Source organism: Galeopterus variegatus, unplaced genomic scaffold (assembly GCF_000696425.1).
Source record: "Galeopterus variegatus unplaced genomic scaffold, G_variegatus-3.0.2 Scaffold4232, whole genome shotgun sequence".
Lineage (NCBI taxonomy): Eukaryota > Metazoa > Chordata > Mammalia > Dermoptera > Cynocephalidae > Galeopterus > Galeopterus variegatus.
In genome coordinates, this window is record NW_007730343.1 from 9,205 (window position 1) to 22,090 (window position 12,886).

Here is a 12,886-nt window from a genome sequence, read left to right on the forward strand (position 1 = left end):
CATTGGCTTGAATTGTCTCATTGCTTCTCATCTGAAATGTAGGGATGAACTTACTCTTTCTGATCTCACAGGAAAGTTGTGAAGACACTAAGTACTGAATTTTTATTTAAAAGGTGTGACTATCGTGGGTCTATTGCTCTCCCACTACATGGTGTAATGAACAGTATCCCACTCCCTTTCTCCCACTACATAGTGTAATGAACAGTATCCCACTCCCTTTCTTTCCTCTGTAAAAAGAAAAGCCTGCATGAGCAATGTCCAAATTTAGCAAGATTTTCAAAGCAGTGTTCCAGATGAAATTTTGATACATAACACAGAAAAGCATAGATTATCATTTTAAATTTTAATATTGCATCTATTTAATAAGATCCTTTGATGTCTATTTTAGTAAGTGATTTCGTAAGCTATGCTGAGGAATGTAACAATAGGGGTCATCATTGCTCCTCATTTTAGTCTGAGTAAATAAATTTTAATATTTGCATTTGATATTATGCAAAAATATTGCTCTTTTCTAGCAGCTGATAGTAATTCATTCTTTAGCTTTTGGCTCTTTCCAGCTAATTAGAACACAGGTTGACAGAGTTAATTAAACATAACTATAAATCAAAGTGATGCTTTTGCCTAATAATCTTTTATCAGTTAGATAATGGGTGGGGTTTTTAGGATTTTTCTATAACATGTGAAACATTGTTTCAAAAAATCCTGTCTGATATTGCAAAATAGGCATTATTTTTCTTAAGAGAAACTATGTTTTCTATGTCATTGTCTTTCTGAATGTAGTTTTAAGCTACTTTTGGAATCCTCAGTGCTCAAGTTTGAGCTAAAACCCCCTCAGACACTCTCTAGCATCGGGTGCTGCCATCTGGTGTTTCCTTTTAAAGCAATGTTTTCTACATTAAAGTGTATTATTGCTTTTGTCTTCTTTGTGTTATCCCCAATTATATTTGAGAAAGTGCTCTTATAATACAACCTCCAGTTATTTAGGGCTATTATATATTGGATTTAAAGTTAAAATTATGTTTCTTGGCTAAGTATGTCATTCTCTAAAGGCAAAATCCTCAGTAGGAAGGTCACAATCAGAAACACTCAAAAGGGCAGGATAAATATTCTCATATTTTCAAATTTTGTATGTGTGCATGTGTATCTGTTGGGTAAGAAGAATTTTGAGTTTAGGGGAGAAATGGAAGAAAGAGAACTAACTTTTATTGAATACCTTTATGTCTTAGTCTTTTTGTGCTGCTATAATGAAATACCTGAAACTGAGAAATTTATGGGGAACAGAAGTTTATTTCTCATAGCCTGGAGGCTGGGAAGTTCATGATGGAGGTATCAGCAGGATGAGTGGTGAGGGCTGCTTTGTGCTTCCAGGATGGCGCCTTGTTGCTGCATCGTCTGGAGGGGAGGAACGCTGTATCCTCACATGGCAGAAGGGACAGAAGGGCCAGAGAGCACTCCCTTCACCCTTGGTCCCTTTGATGAGGGTGCTAATCTCATTCATGAGGGTGGAGACTTCATGACTCAATTACCTCCCAAAGGTCACATCTCATACTGTTGCGCTAAGGATTAAGTTTCAACATGAATTTTGGTGGGGACACCATCATTCAAACCACAGCACTTTAAGATCATCAGCACTTTGTATACATGATCTCACTTTAATCTTCATAATGTTACTATATTATATATTATATTGTAATATTACTGTAACATAGATATTATTTTCCATGTGGGTTGACTGAGGTTAAGCAGCTGCCCAAAGTCACAGAATGGGTTTGCACAGAGCCAGGTCTGTGTAATTCCAAAGACTCATATCTTTTCATGTCACTATGAAAGAGGCATATGAGTGACATAAACAAAGAAAAAAAAAGAGTATGGCTACCCTGCCTATCTGTGAGTGTTAGACAGCATGTAAGGACAAAGAGGAAAAATGTTTGTTCATTCACCCATATTTAAGATTAAGCACTGGACTAAGTACTAAAAATATAGACACAATTCTTGACGTCATGAAGTTTTTAGTCCTATGGAGGAAATGATACATAATTTAAATATATGCCTATATACATTTCAAATTGTGCTATGACACTGTGTAATGGTGGGAGGTAGACATTCAGGATCCTGGTTAGAGAAAACCTCTGGAAGGACAACATTTCAGCTGAGACACTAGAGTGTAAGAGCATTACTCAAGGGTAAAGATGCGGGGGAAGAGAATGGCTGGAGGGCAAGACTTTTGGGCCAAGGGCAGCATGTGTAAAGGCCCTGAGGTAAGAAAGATCTTATAATGAAACTTAAAAAGTCCATATGTGGCCAGAGCCTAAGGAGGGAGGAAACAGGCACACATGATGAGGTTGTGGAGGCAGCAAGGGTCCCTCCAGCTGCTCTGTGGACACGGGGACATCAGTTGTTTGGCTATAGCAGGAGCCCAGGTGAGAGCTGATGACAGCTTGGCCCAGGGCATTGGTAGTAAAGATGGAGATAAGGTACAGTGGGCAGATCTTGGTGATAATTGGGATATGGAGGGGTGAGGGAAGGGGTCAAGGATGACTCCCCCATTTCTAGCTTGAGCAACTGCACTAGTTATGCCACTTTCTAAGATGAGGAAGACTTGGGGAAGGATAGGCTCTTGAGGACTAAGATCAATAGTTTCATTCTGGACATACCAAATTCAAACTGCTTGTGAGATATTTAGGTAAGTTAAGCTGGATATATGAGTCTGGCATGCAGAAGAGAGGACTGGGCTGGGATATACACTTGCATATTATTAACATATATTTAAAGTAATCAGAATGAGTACTGGGTTAGAAAAATAAACCCAGGGCTGAGCCCTGAGATATTACAATACTTGGGGGCTAGAGGAGAAGGAGCTGGAGAATGGGGCCTGGAGACGTGGTGGAAACACCTAGATAGTATGTCATCATGGAAGCTGAGACCAGAGAAAACGTCAGGAATAAGGGTGTGGGAAACAGTATGGAATGCCAAGAGGCTGAATAGAATGAGGGTCAAAAATGATTTGATTTGGCAGTATGGATTTGGTTGCTCACCTTGGTAAGAACAAATCCACTGCAGTAGTAGGGGTTGCAGAACATTTTGGTGATAGAGCTGGGATGTGTTTTGAGAAGTCTGGCTTTGAGGACTAGGAGAGAAATAGTGGGTAGGCTAGAAGTAGAGATATTGGGTCAAGAGAGGTTTCTTTAAAGATGGGAGCTTCTAGACTACAAGTGAATGCTTAGGATATTGCTCCAGGGCAGAGAAAGAAGGTGGAGAAGCAGGAGAAGTGATCAGAGAAAGTGCAAAACATGGAGGAGAAACAGGCACGGGATGGCATGACCAGCGTGCGTGCAGGAAGAGCCTTGGCTAGGAGGGGCGCATCTTCATTTCAGGAGGATGTTGAATGCAGATGAAGGCAAGTTTGTAAGCTCGTGGTGGAGATGAATGAGCTGCAATCTACTAGCTTATATTTTATCTTTTCTCCATGAACTATCAGACAAGCTAATCAAGCCTATCAGATGAGAAACAGAGGTAGAAAGGGAGAGAAAAGGGTTAATTTTAAGAGCTTTCTTAGTCCTTTGTCTCTTCATGCCTTCTGCCAAACTAAGTTTCTGAAATCAGAACTAAGGCTTCCAGAACTGTTTGCCTCTATGATTCCCAAACACAAGAATGTCTTGGAACTCTTTGGAGGTGGAGATAAAACATTCAGTGGGATCCTACTTGGGACTCTTACCCTTTCAATCGTCTTCAGTGGCCCTAGTTCACCTCCTCCGCTGTGCTGTTGTCATGAAAACCAGCCTTGACCTCACAAACTGCCTCCTATGATGCTGACAGCTGCACTACTAATGTCCAGCTGCAGGAGCCACTTCTTCATCTTTTCTTGGTGCCAGCCATGCCTGCACATCAGGGCAGCATTCCATGATCCCATTGCTCTTGGGTATACAAAGCGCAACATTAAGGTAACGGAGCTAGTTCTCTACACTGCTAGTTCTAGAAGCCAACCTAAAGTCATGTGTGTATATATGATATGTCTGTAATATATGTGGGTGTTGGGGGGGATTACAAATATTTGAGAAACAGCATCATCAGTGAAATTGGTGTATAGCTTCCTAATATAAAACTTTCAAGGATAATACTCCCTTGTACAAATTACAGTTCAACATTATTTTAAAAACCAGCCTCAATTTATATTTATGTATCATATATTGGTGGGTAAAGAGACCGCGATGAATATAACTATCTCTCCCAGAGCCCAGAGCCCAGAGACCAAAGCCCAAAGCAAAAAATAAATGGCCTTTGCATTGGGGCTCCAATATGTGGCTTTCTGCTTCTCTAGAAAGAAAAAATACTGATTGTAATTTCTGTGAGAGGAAGCGATCACATATTTTAAACTAAAATATTTTATTCATGACTAAAATGAACAAAAACTACAACATGGCTATACTCTCAAAAAGTTAATCTAGCTAAAATGATTTCATATGTCCTCATAAGCCTGCTTCTCCTTGTACCTGCATTTCCCTGCTTCCAGCACCAAACACTCATATACCCACATTTCCTAGTGATAGATGCTTAGTATAATCTTTACATAATGACTTACTGGAAATACATAGTTCTTAGAATTCAGAATTCTAAGGTCAACTACGAAAATCTCTGCCAAAACTCTTAGAACTCCACCATAGGGAGTGTAACACATCCTGGATGGAATTCTTATTGAAACAGAGGTAATTGTCCTGTGAACAGAATCTCACTGCTCAATGTGAGGCACAAGTTCAGCTTTACGAATAAGTGCAGAATTGGGAGAATTTTTCACTTAGGATTTGATCTCTTGCTTTCCCTTTATATTGTGTAATGCTGCTCCTCCTTACATCCCTTTTCTCTAGCATTTACCTCTAGGAAGTTGTCTTATATATAAAGAAAAGTCCTAGATATTGAAGAAGGGCCTGCTAAATCCAGGAACTCAATAAGTTTCCAATATTCCTGCTCCAAGAACCTGCTTTATGTCATGATCCTGTCTTTAAAGTCCCCAAGCAGCTCTCACATCCGTGGCTATCTATAAGCAGAGAAAACATAAAGGCATTGCTGGCCCCAATTTAAAGCTTCAAGAAACTGGAAGCTGAGGGCAGAGAGCAAGGATAGGGAGGGACTGGGGTCAACAACCCTGAAAAGAACAGAAAAAGAAAACTGTTAAAATTAGAATTATTTCTAGCCTATCCAAGGTGATAACCTTTGTCTTTTCATTGGAAAACTTTCTTTGGCCTTCCCTCTGAGCTGGGCACCCTTTAGTATGTAAGCTGTAGACAAATCTGGAAATAACCCAACTTCCAAGTTCAGGGCTTATAGTGTCTATGCTTTCCTTTTATCTCTCCAACTGTGGGAGCTGGACAAATTGTGTGGTTGTCTCAGTGTGTGGGTTTTCTTGTCTCTCCTCCCATGGTTCCTTTGTTGCTTCATTTTACCCTGTGACCTATAAGCCATCTGACCATAGGGTCAGGCCTATTGCCAACCTGGTGAGTAAAGGAACTAAACACCAGGGACATCCTCCATCCATTTTCTTCAAAGAACATCATTTCTGGCAAGAATTTGGCAAGGTATTTAATCTATATCTTAAACACTTCACCTTCTAACTATTGTTCTTGTAAGGCATCAGGAAAAATAAAAGTTTTATCTCAAGTGTGGAAAAAAAAAGAAAAGAAAAAACTTCAGTTAAGAAATTGTATTCCTTTCAGGAACACAGATTCTAATACGGAGTTAGTTCTTTGACCTATATTTTTCAACTCTGTATATCAGGATGAACAATTAAGTAACAAATATCAAGCATATATTTAAAATACCAGCAATTCTTTTTTAAAAATCAAGTACATGGGCCGGCCTGATGGTGCACTGGAGAGTGCGCCACCTGGGAGGCTCCCGCCGAGGGTTCGGATCCCATGTGGAGACCGGTTCCCGCTCACTGGTTGGGCGCGGTGCGGGCGCGACACCAAGGGTTACGATCCCGTTACTGGTCAGTAAAAAAAAGACAAAAAGGAAAAAAAAAATCAGGTCCATGAAGATACTTTAACACTAACAGAATTTCCAAATGAATAGGCAAGTCATTCTTATTGTTTAAAGGAGCAAAACAAAACTCCAAATCACAAGTGACAGACTCTTATAGTTGGCCAATAGACAGGCTGAATTGGAAAATTCCTTTACGTGGCATCCAGTGATTTCCAAAAACAATTTAATTTCAAACAATGATCCTTCCAGATGTGACATTTGGGTAGAAATGTTTGAAAACACAAGGAGTAAATGTGAAATACCAGTGGTTTCTAGACAAACTCTGCAATTGTTGAGATTTGAGATTGAACTACACAGTTACTCCTATATATTAAAATGCTATTTATACAGTACTTTGTCTGCATGTGTAGGACATGCCTGAGGGAATGGAAACCTAACTGTATACATTCAGTCTCAGTTAAGTTGGTTGAAATTGTGTTTTAAGTGGCCACAGGCAAAATTCTGACTTTGGAAAATGAGACTTTGGTGGCCTGGCCTCATACTCTGCTCTCTCTTTCAGAACCTTCTGCACCCTCTCTACCCCTGCCACCCCTACCCCTTTATATTGTTTGAAGGTGTTGGGAAAATCTGATAAATTCCTTCATAGAAAAATGTCTTATCGGACTATTTGCATACTGGAAGAGGATCCAGGGAGAGGGCAATGTTTAACCCAAAGGAATTAACTTTTGAGGTAGTTGGGAGAGCAGAAGTGGGAGTTTTGCTGGTGTCTCTCAAATCCCATCCTATGGCTCACATGCCAGGCAGAGCACAACACTCCATTGACCACTAATGACTATATTTCTCCGGGTTTCTAGAAGCAGCTGGAATCAGATCTGCATTTGCAGATCATAGATACCCTATAAAATCACATATCTTTGAGCAAGTTGCTTAACTTTCCCAAGCCTTGGTCCCGCCACTGTGAGAGGCTGAAATGAGAGAATGCTGCAAAGGTCAGGGTGGTGCCTGCACAGCACTGTCATTTGTCAGCTCCACCCAACTGCTTCTCAGTGGCAGTGTGGTAAAAGGCAGGGTCAGGAGCCCCACTGTCTGTAGTAAAAGCCAGCTTTTCCACTTATACCTACCATGTGCCTCAGCTTCCTGTAAAATGGAAATATCGAGTCTTGCCCAGAGGACTATGATGAGGATAAATGAGCTTAAATCACGTAAAGGGCCTGTTACTTAGGAAATGCTGGATGATGGTTAACTGCCATTGTGCTACCTGGTCAGACATTTCTAATATTGCAATTCACACAAGGATTTTGCTCTTTTTCCCTCAAGTATGAGGGGAGGAGAACTTTCCCTCTTATTTCCCCCATCTAAACTTTCTGCATTCTGTGATATGCCCTGTGCACTTACCACAGACATCTCAATTATTTGGCCTAATGGAAGGGATCAGGAGTTGGAAAATCTAAAACAGCAGCTAAGGCCCAAATTCTTTGTTTAATTTTGTCATGCAGAAAGAGAAACACCTGTTAATGGGATGACACACATTCTTACAGTTGCACCGTCACGTAATTTTCTGAGACCCTGGGAAGATGCACCCTGTTTTTGACAGCCTGGGATCCAGTTGGGAGTGGTGAAAGCAAAAATGTTCCAGAAAGTAACTGACTTGAGCATTATCCGTGGTTACTGTGTGCATATGGTCTTGAAAATCAGTCTCATGCTTAAATGCAGAGTCTTCTTTTGCCCAAGGATAGGCTTCAAGTCTTCCATCAAGTTGTTGTAATTGCCATCATGCTTAAATTCAAACAGAGCAGGGAATCTTCAATGTGACGATCTCTAATGTGTCCCTGTGCTTTTTTTGCTCTAAAATACCTCCCCTCCTACCTGGCAACCTGGCAAGTTTGGTTTTTGTTTTTGTTTTTGTTTTCTGTTTATTTGTTTGTTTATTTTAATTCCACAGAGATTCGGTCCTTTGAATTAAAGCACTGACTGTAGAAGAGATCCCAAATAAAATGCAAAGATTCCCTAGATAGGTGATGAACCCTTTTTAGTCACTGGCTCATTAACGTGAATTAACCATAAGTTTAGCCCATTTCTTAGAAATGAGATATAAGGCAAATATCTTCTATGGGGGAGATAAGTGGGTAGAGGGGTTGGGAAAATAGGCTGCTCAGAATCATCAGCTCAAATGCTTTCAGGGCAGAGCAGGCTGTGCAGAAGACAATAGGGAGTGGTGGGACCTGTGGTATTCTGGAGAATAAGTCCCACCTGAAGATGTTCACATTTAAAACTTTTACAAACTTTGTGGCTGATGGTCCATCAGTTTACAGTCTGAGATCCAAATGGGATAGCTCCGAGGAGGAGCAGTACTATGGGTAGTCTGGGTGAGCTGCTGTAAAGAGGACAGCCTAGGTCACGAGAAGACAGCTGAGGGTGATAAGATATCCACATAGTTGTGTGACAGTTATGTTCAGGGACCAGGGACATGCACACTTCATGCCTGAGCATAGGGTAACTCACCCCGGCTGCCAGCTACCATATGGATCACCTGTGGGAGGCTCCAGAACAATGAGGCCATTCTTATGGGTAGACACATAGGAGCCAAACCTTCTGAGAATTTTAAAGGACCACAAAAAGCCCAGGATCCTAGAGAGCTTCTACATCTGGAGAATAATTTTCAAAATGAGTCAGTTTGAATTCAAACATGTCAGTGGGCAGAGAAGTCAAGAAAATGCTGCTTCTGCTCAGCAGGCCCCTTCTTACCCTTCTCTCCCCCTCCCCCCGTTTCTTGACTAATTTCAGATAGACTAAGCTCTGTGCATGCCGAATAGGGATCTGTCAACCTGATATTGCCCCAGAGACAGAGCTTTGGAAAAAGTAAAACGTATTTTCCAAATAAAGGTGCTCAGTTGAGAATGGCCATTCCCACCATTAGGGCCAGTTCCTGGTTCTATACCTAGCACAGTGCCTGGCACATCGCCTAGGATCAGAAAATCCTCCCGAGCAACAGCGTCTGGGTTGCAATTGAATCACCTGCTGAGAGACAGCCCTTGTCTCCAGGTGTGTTTCCATTCAATGCAGGTCTCATCTGAATCTGTCTCAGCTGCACTGAGTCTCAACAGATGTCTCTGTTTTATTTCTGCACACAGTGCAACTGCAGTATCAATATTTAGAATCCTGTTGTTTCATTGGCTTTTGTAAAATAAAAAAATATCTGATTAAACCCAGATATTTATAGACTAGCAATAGTGTGCTAGTTAGAAGTCATGCTCCATCCGAGAGACAAAGTACGCACAGGCATACAGGGCCAGTTCGAGGCCCAGTTGTGACATAGGGTGAGGATTGTCATGTCTCTTTCTCCCATGGTCACCATTTTTTATTTTACATGTTGTGACTTATATCATCACAGATTAATGATTACAACCATATGGTTGGGAAGTGTCTGAAGGTAGAAGTGTGTTTTTGTAATTTTGTTCAAAGTCATGGTTCAGGCTAACAGGACTGTTTCCTTCTCAGAATGCTCTCTCGCCTCCAGGTTCCCTGAGTTCTCTTTGGCTCTTAGGTTAATGAATGACCTCAACTTTCTGCATTTTAAAAAATATTTGCAAGTAATGTATGAAGCATGTTACTTCAGGGGAAGGAGCCAGATATTTCATTCGCATACATATTTAGCAATAAAAAAGATATCTTTGGCACAGCCCCGCTAAAATGGACTCTTCAAAAATAACAGGCCAACTGCTTCAACAACAACAAATAAATCCAGCCTTCCAATGTGTGAGTAGGGGAGGCTGCTTCTATGCCCCGGTAGCAGAAGGATAATCGTTCTTGTGACCTTCTAGAGCTGAAGTTCTCAGCTCTTTCTTTCTTCCCGAACTGAATAACCCTAAAGAAGATAATTACAGGCTGGAGGGACAACAGGGCAAAGTCAAGGAAAACGTAAAGGAATGAAGAGTTTGAAGCAAGAGGGGCCTTTCACTGTCCTAAAATCAGCTGAAGATAGGGACTAAGTGGCCTTATATGTATTTTGTNCACACACACACACACACACACTTACATATAATGGACCTTGAAGTTCTTCATACTGGAAGATGAGAAACTAGTCAGTTATGTTTCAAACAGACAAGATGGCATATGGGCACAGAGGGAGAGTCCTGCTTTTATGTTATTCATCTCTGCTGCAGGGCTTATGTCTTGACACTCTAGAATTGGGCTTTTCTTGATGAAATTTTATGTGAATGGGGTTGTTTCTTAGTGTGCTTCCTCTGGAAAATAATAATAGTAAATAATAATAATAATAACAACAACAATAATAATAATAAATGTCCTGGCAAAAAAAGCCTCAATAAAACATTTTCTAATTTTCTCTAGGTATTTTCTTTTTTCAGCTTTCTTTTGTGGCTGTGTGTTTTGGTTTTGTTTGTTTTTTGAACTAGAGAACTCTTTGGGAGATGAATTAAAGGGTTTAGAATCTAGATTATTTAAAAATATTCCCTAGTTCCTGGGGGGAAAAAATCACTCTAAAATACATTATTTTCTTTTGGAATTTCATTTGACAATGTGTACTGCTGACTTTGAACTGACTGCATTGCCTGAACATGGCAATGAGAAAATATTCCAGTAGACTATGTCTGCATGAGTGTTTTTTAATCAGCTTTATTAAGAAATAATTTACAGACAAACCACACCCATTAAACCTACAATTCAATGAGTTTTGATGGTTTTATACACCTGTGATATTACCAATGTAATCAAAATACAGAACATTTTTATCATCCCCCAAAATTCCTTATACTCCTTTGTCCTGCCTTCCACCTCCAGCCTGCACACAACCATTGATTTGATTCTTGACCATGACAGTTTAGTTTGGGTTTTATATAAATGGAATCATGCAGTATGTCTTCTTTTGTGTCTGGCTTCTTTCAGCAAGTAGCTGGTTACATCCCTTGGTCAAGTAGCAGTTCTCTTTTTATTGCTGAGCAATAGTCCATTGAATGGCTGTATTACACTTTGTCGATCTCTTCATGGATGTTTCCAGTTGCATTAGCATTTCTATTACGACTTGAGAGTGCTGTCTACTTCAGTGCAGGAAGAACTAGTTTGCATTTCTCCCATATGGGATAATCAAAATGTTTTAGTATATAAAAATTATAAATTGCCCCATCTGGCCTATTCCCTAATCTGATTCTGTCTCAAAGGTATTAAGTCCTCATCTTTGCATTCAGATCTCAGCACAATCCCAAAACACTTTCCATTGTGTTCTTTCATGGCTGTTCTCTACCTCTCTCGATAACACAATGCTTTAACTTGGCTGATGCAACTCTCTTGGCATAAAAAACCCTTCCTTCTAGTATTATCTGTCATATCTCTATTCCACTGTTGATGCGTGTTCAGCTTCTGACAGAAGAATGGGATGGAGTCTGGGATCAGGACCAAGGTGGGGAGGTAAGGGGGGCACTTAGAAAAGGTGCCAGCCTTTGACTAGTTTCTCAAGGTCTGACCATTCATGCATTAGTCTTACGTTGAACAGACTGATCCTCATTTGTGCACTTCTAACCAGTCTTTTCAATATGGGCTTTAAAGCTTTCATGTCAACATGCTACAGTACTATTAAACAGTTGTTGGAAAGGTCATGTTGTGTACCAGTTTGCTTGAGAGAGTTTTCCCCTCTTCAGTACAACTGTACTGATTCAATAAACCCACTTCAAATATCACCCATCTCATTGGCTACTGGTCAACACTCTTTCCTTTCTTCCTACTTCTGACTCCTATGGCACTATGTTCCCCCTTCATGGCATTTATAAATTTCACCTTGTAATTTCATTAGTAGTTTAGGTGTTTGTCTCCTTACTAAGGGGAACTAGGAATTGGGGCTCCCCACCATCTCCAGCACTGTGAAGGTGCTGTACTAACTTAAAGGCATGTTGCTGGAAGAAGTAAATGAATAAAATCATGGAGGCAGCAAAGTTGAGGACTGTGGGAATGGTGTTGAGTTTGGTGTTGCTGGAAGACTTTTTTCATGGAACCAAATTTGACTGAAGTCAGCTTGAAGTGTTTGGACTTCATTCTGTAGCCATGGAGAACCACAAAAACTACTGAGATGGTGTCAGACAGGCCAAGTTTGCACAAAAGAGTCAAGTACAGAGCAGAGGGAGGTAGTTGGGAGGTTACAAATGATATGGCGACTTACCAGTCTAGCTGGAATAGGCGATATAGGACTCAAGGGAGGGTCTGGTCCATCCACCTCTCAAACTATCCTTTTAGTTGCCACTTTTCAACATAAGATGCCTCATACCTCACAGCCCCATTTAGTTATTTGTGAGTTCATTTCTTGACTAATGTATGCAGGCCAGGGAAACAGCCTGAACAGAATCAAAATATCTGCAAAATCTGTATTTAGGATTTTCTCGTGGTGGAAAAGGACTCATGCTAAATCCTGTCCTCAGATTATTTTGCATACCTTTGTCACTGCTTTTTAAAGTAATGGAGCAGAGGGGTCTGCAGTTCGGGGCAGGTTCTCGCAAGAGCCCATGCTGAGGGTTGAGAGAGAGAGAGAGAGAGAGTGTGTGTGTGTGCGTGTGTGTGCATGTGGAGGTGTGCGTGTGCGCGCGCGTGTGCGTGTGTGTGTGCGTGCGTGCAGGTGTGCGTGTGCAGGTGTGCGTGTGTGTGTGTGCGTGTGTGTGCATGTGGAGGTGTGCGTGTGCGCGCGCGTGTGCGTGTGTGTGTGCGTGCGTGCAGGTGTGCGTGTGCAGGTGTGCGTGTGTGTGCGTGCGTGTGTGTGCGTGTGTGTGTGTGTGTGTGTTTGCCGACGCTGGCGCAGCGGTGGGTCCTGAGGTGCAGGTGTGCGTGTGCGTGTGCAGGTGTGCGTGTGTGTGTGTGCGTGTGTGTGTGTGTGTGTGTTTGCCGACGCTGGCGCAGCGGTGGGTCCTGA

At 41.3% G+C, this 12,886-nt stretch overlaps 1 protein-coding gene across 1 annotated transcript in view; it reads left to right on the forward strand.

Annotated features, from left to right (window-relative positions):
• The first annotated feature begins 3,858 nt into the window (after positions 1 to 3,858).
• The window catches only part of LOC103602628 (zinc finger protein 474), a 24,273-nt gene continuing 15,245 nt past the window's right edge, over positions 3,859 to 12,886 (forward strand). Inside the window, exon 1 of the mRNA XM_008587049.1 lies at positions 3,859 to 3,941. The gene's annotated coding sequence lies outside the window, so the exon portion shown is untranslated. The remainder of the gene's footprint in view (positions 3,942 to 12,886) is intronic.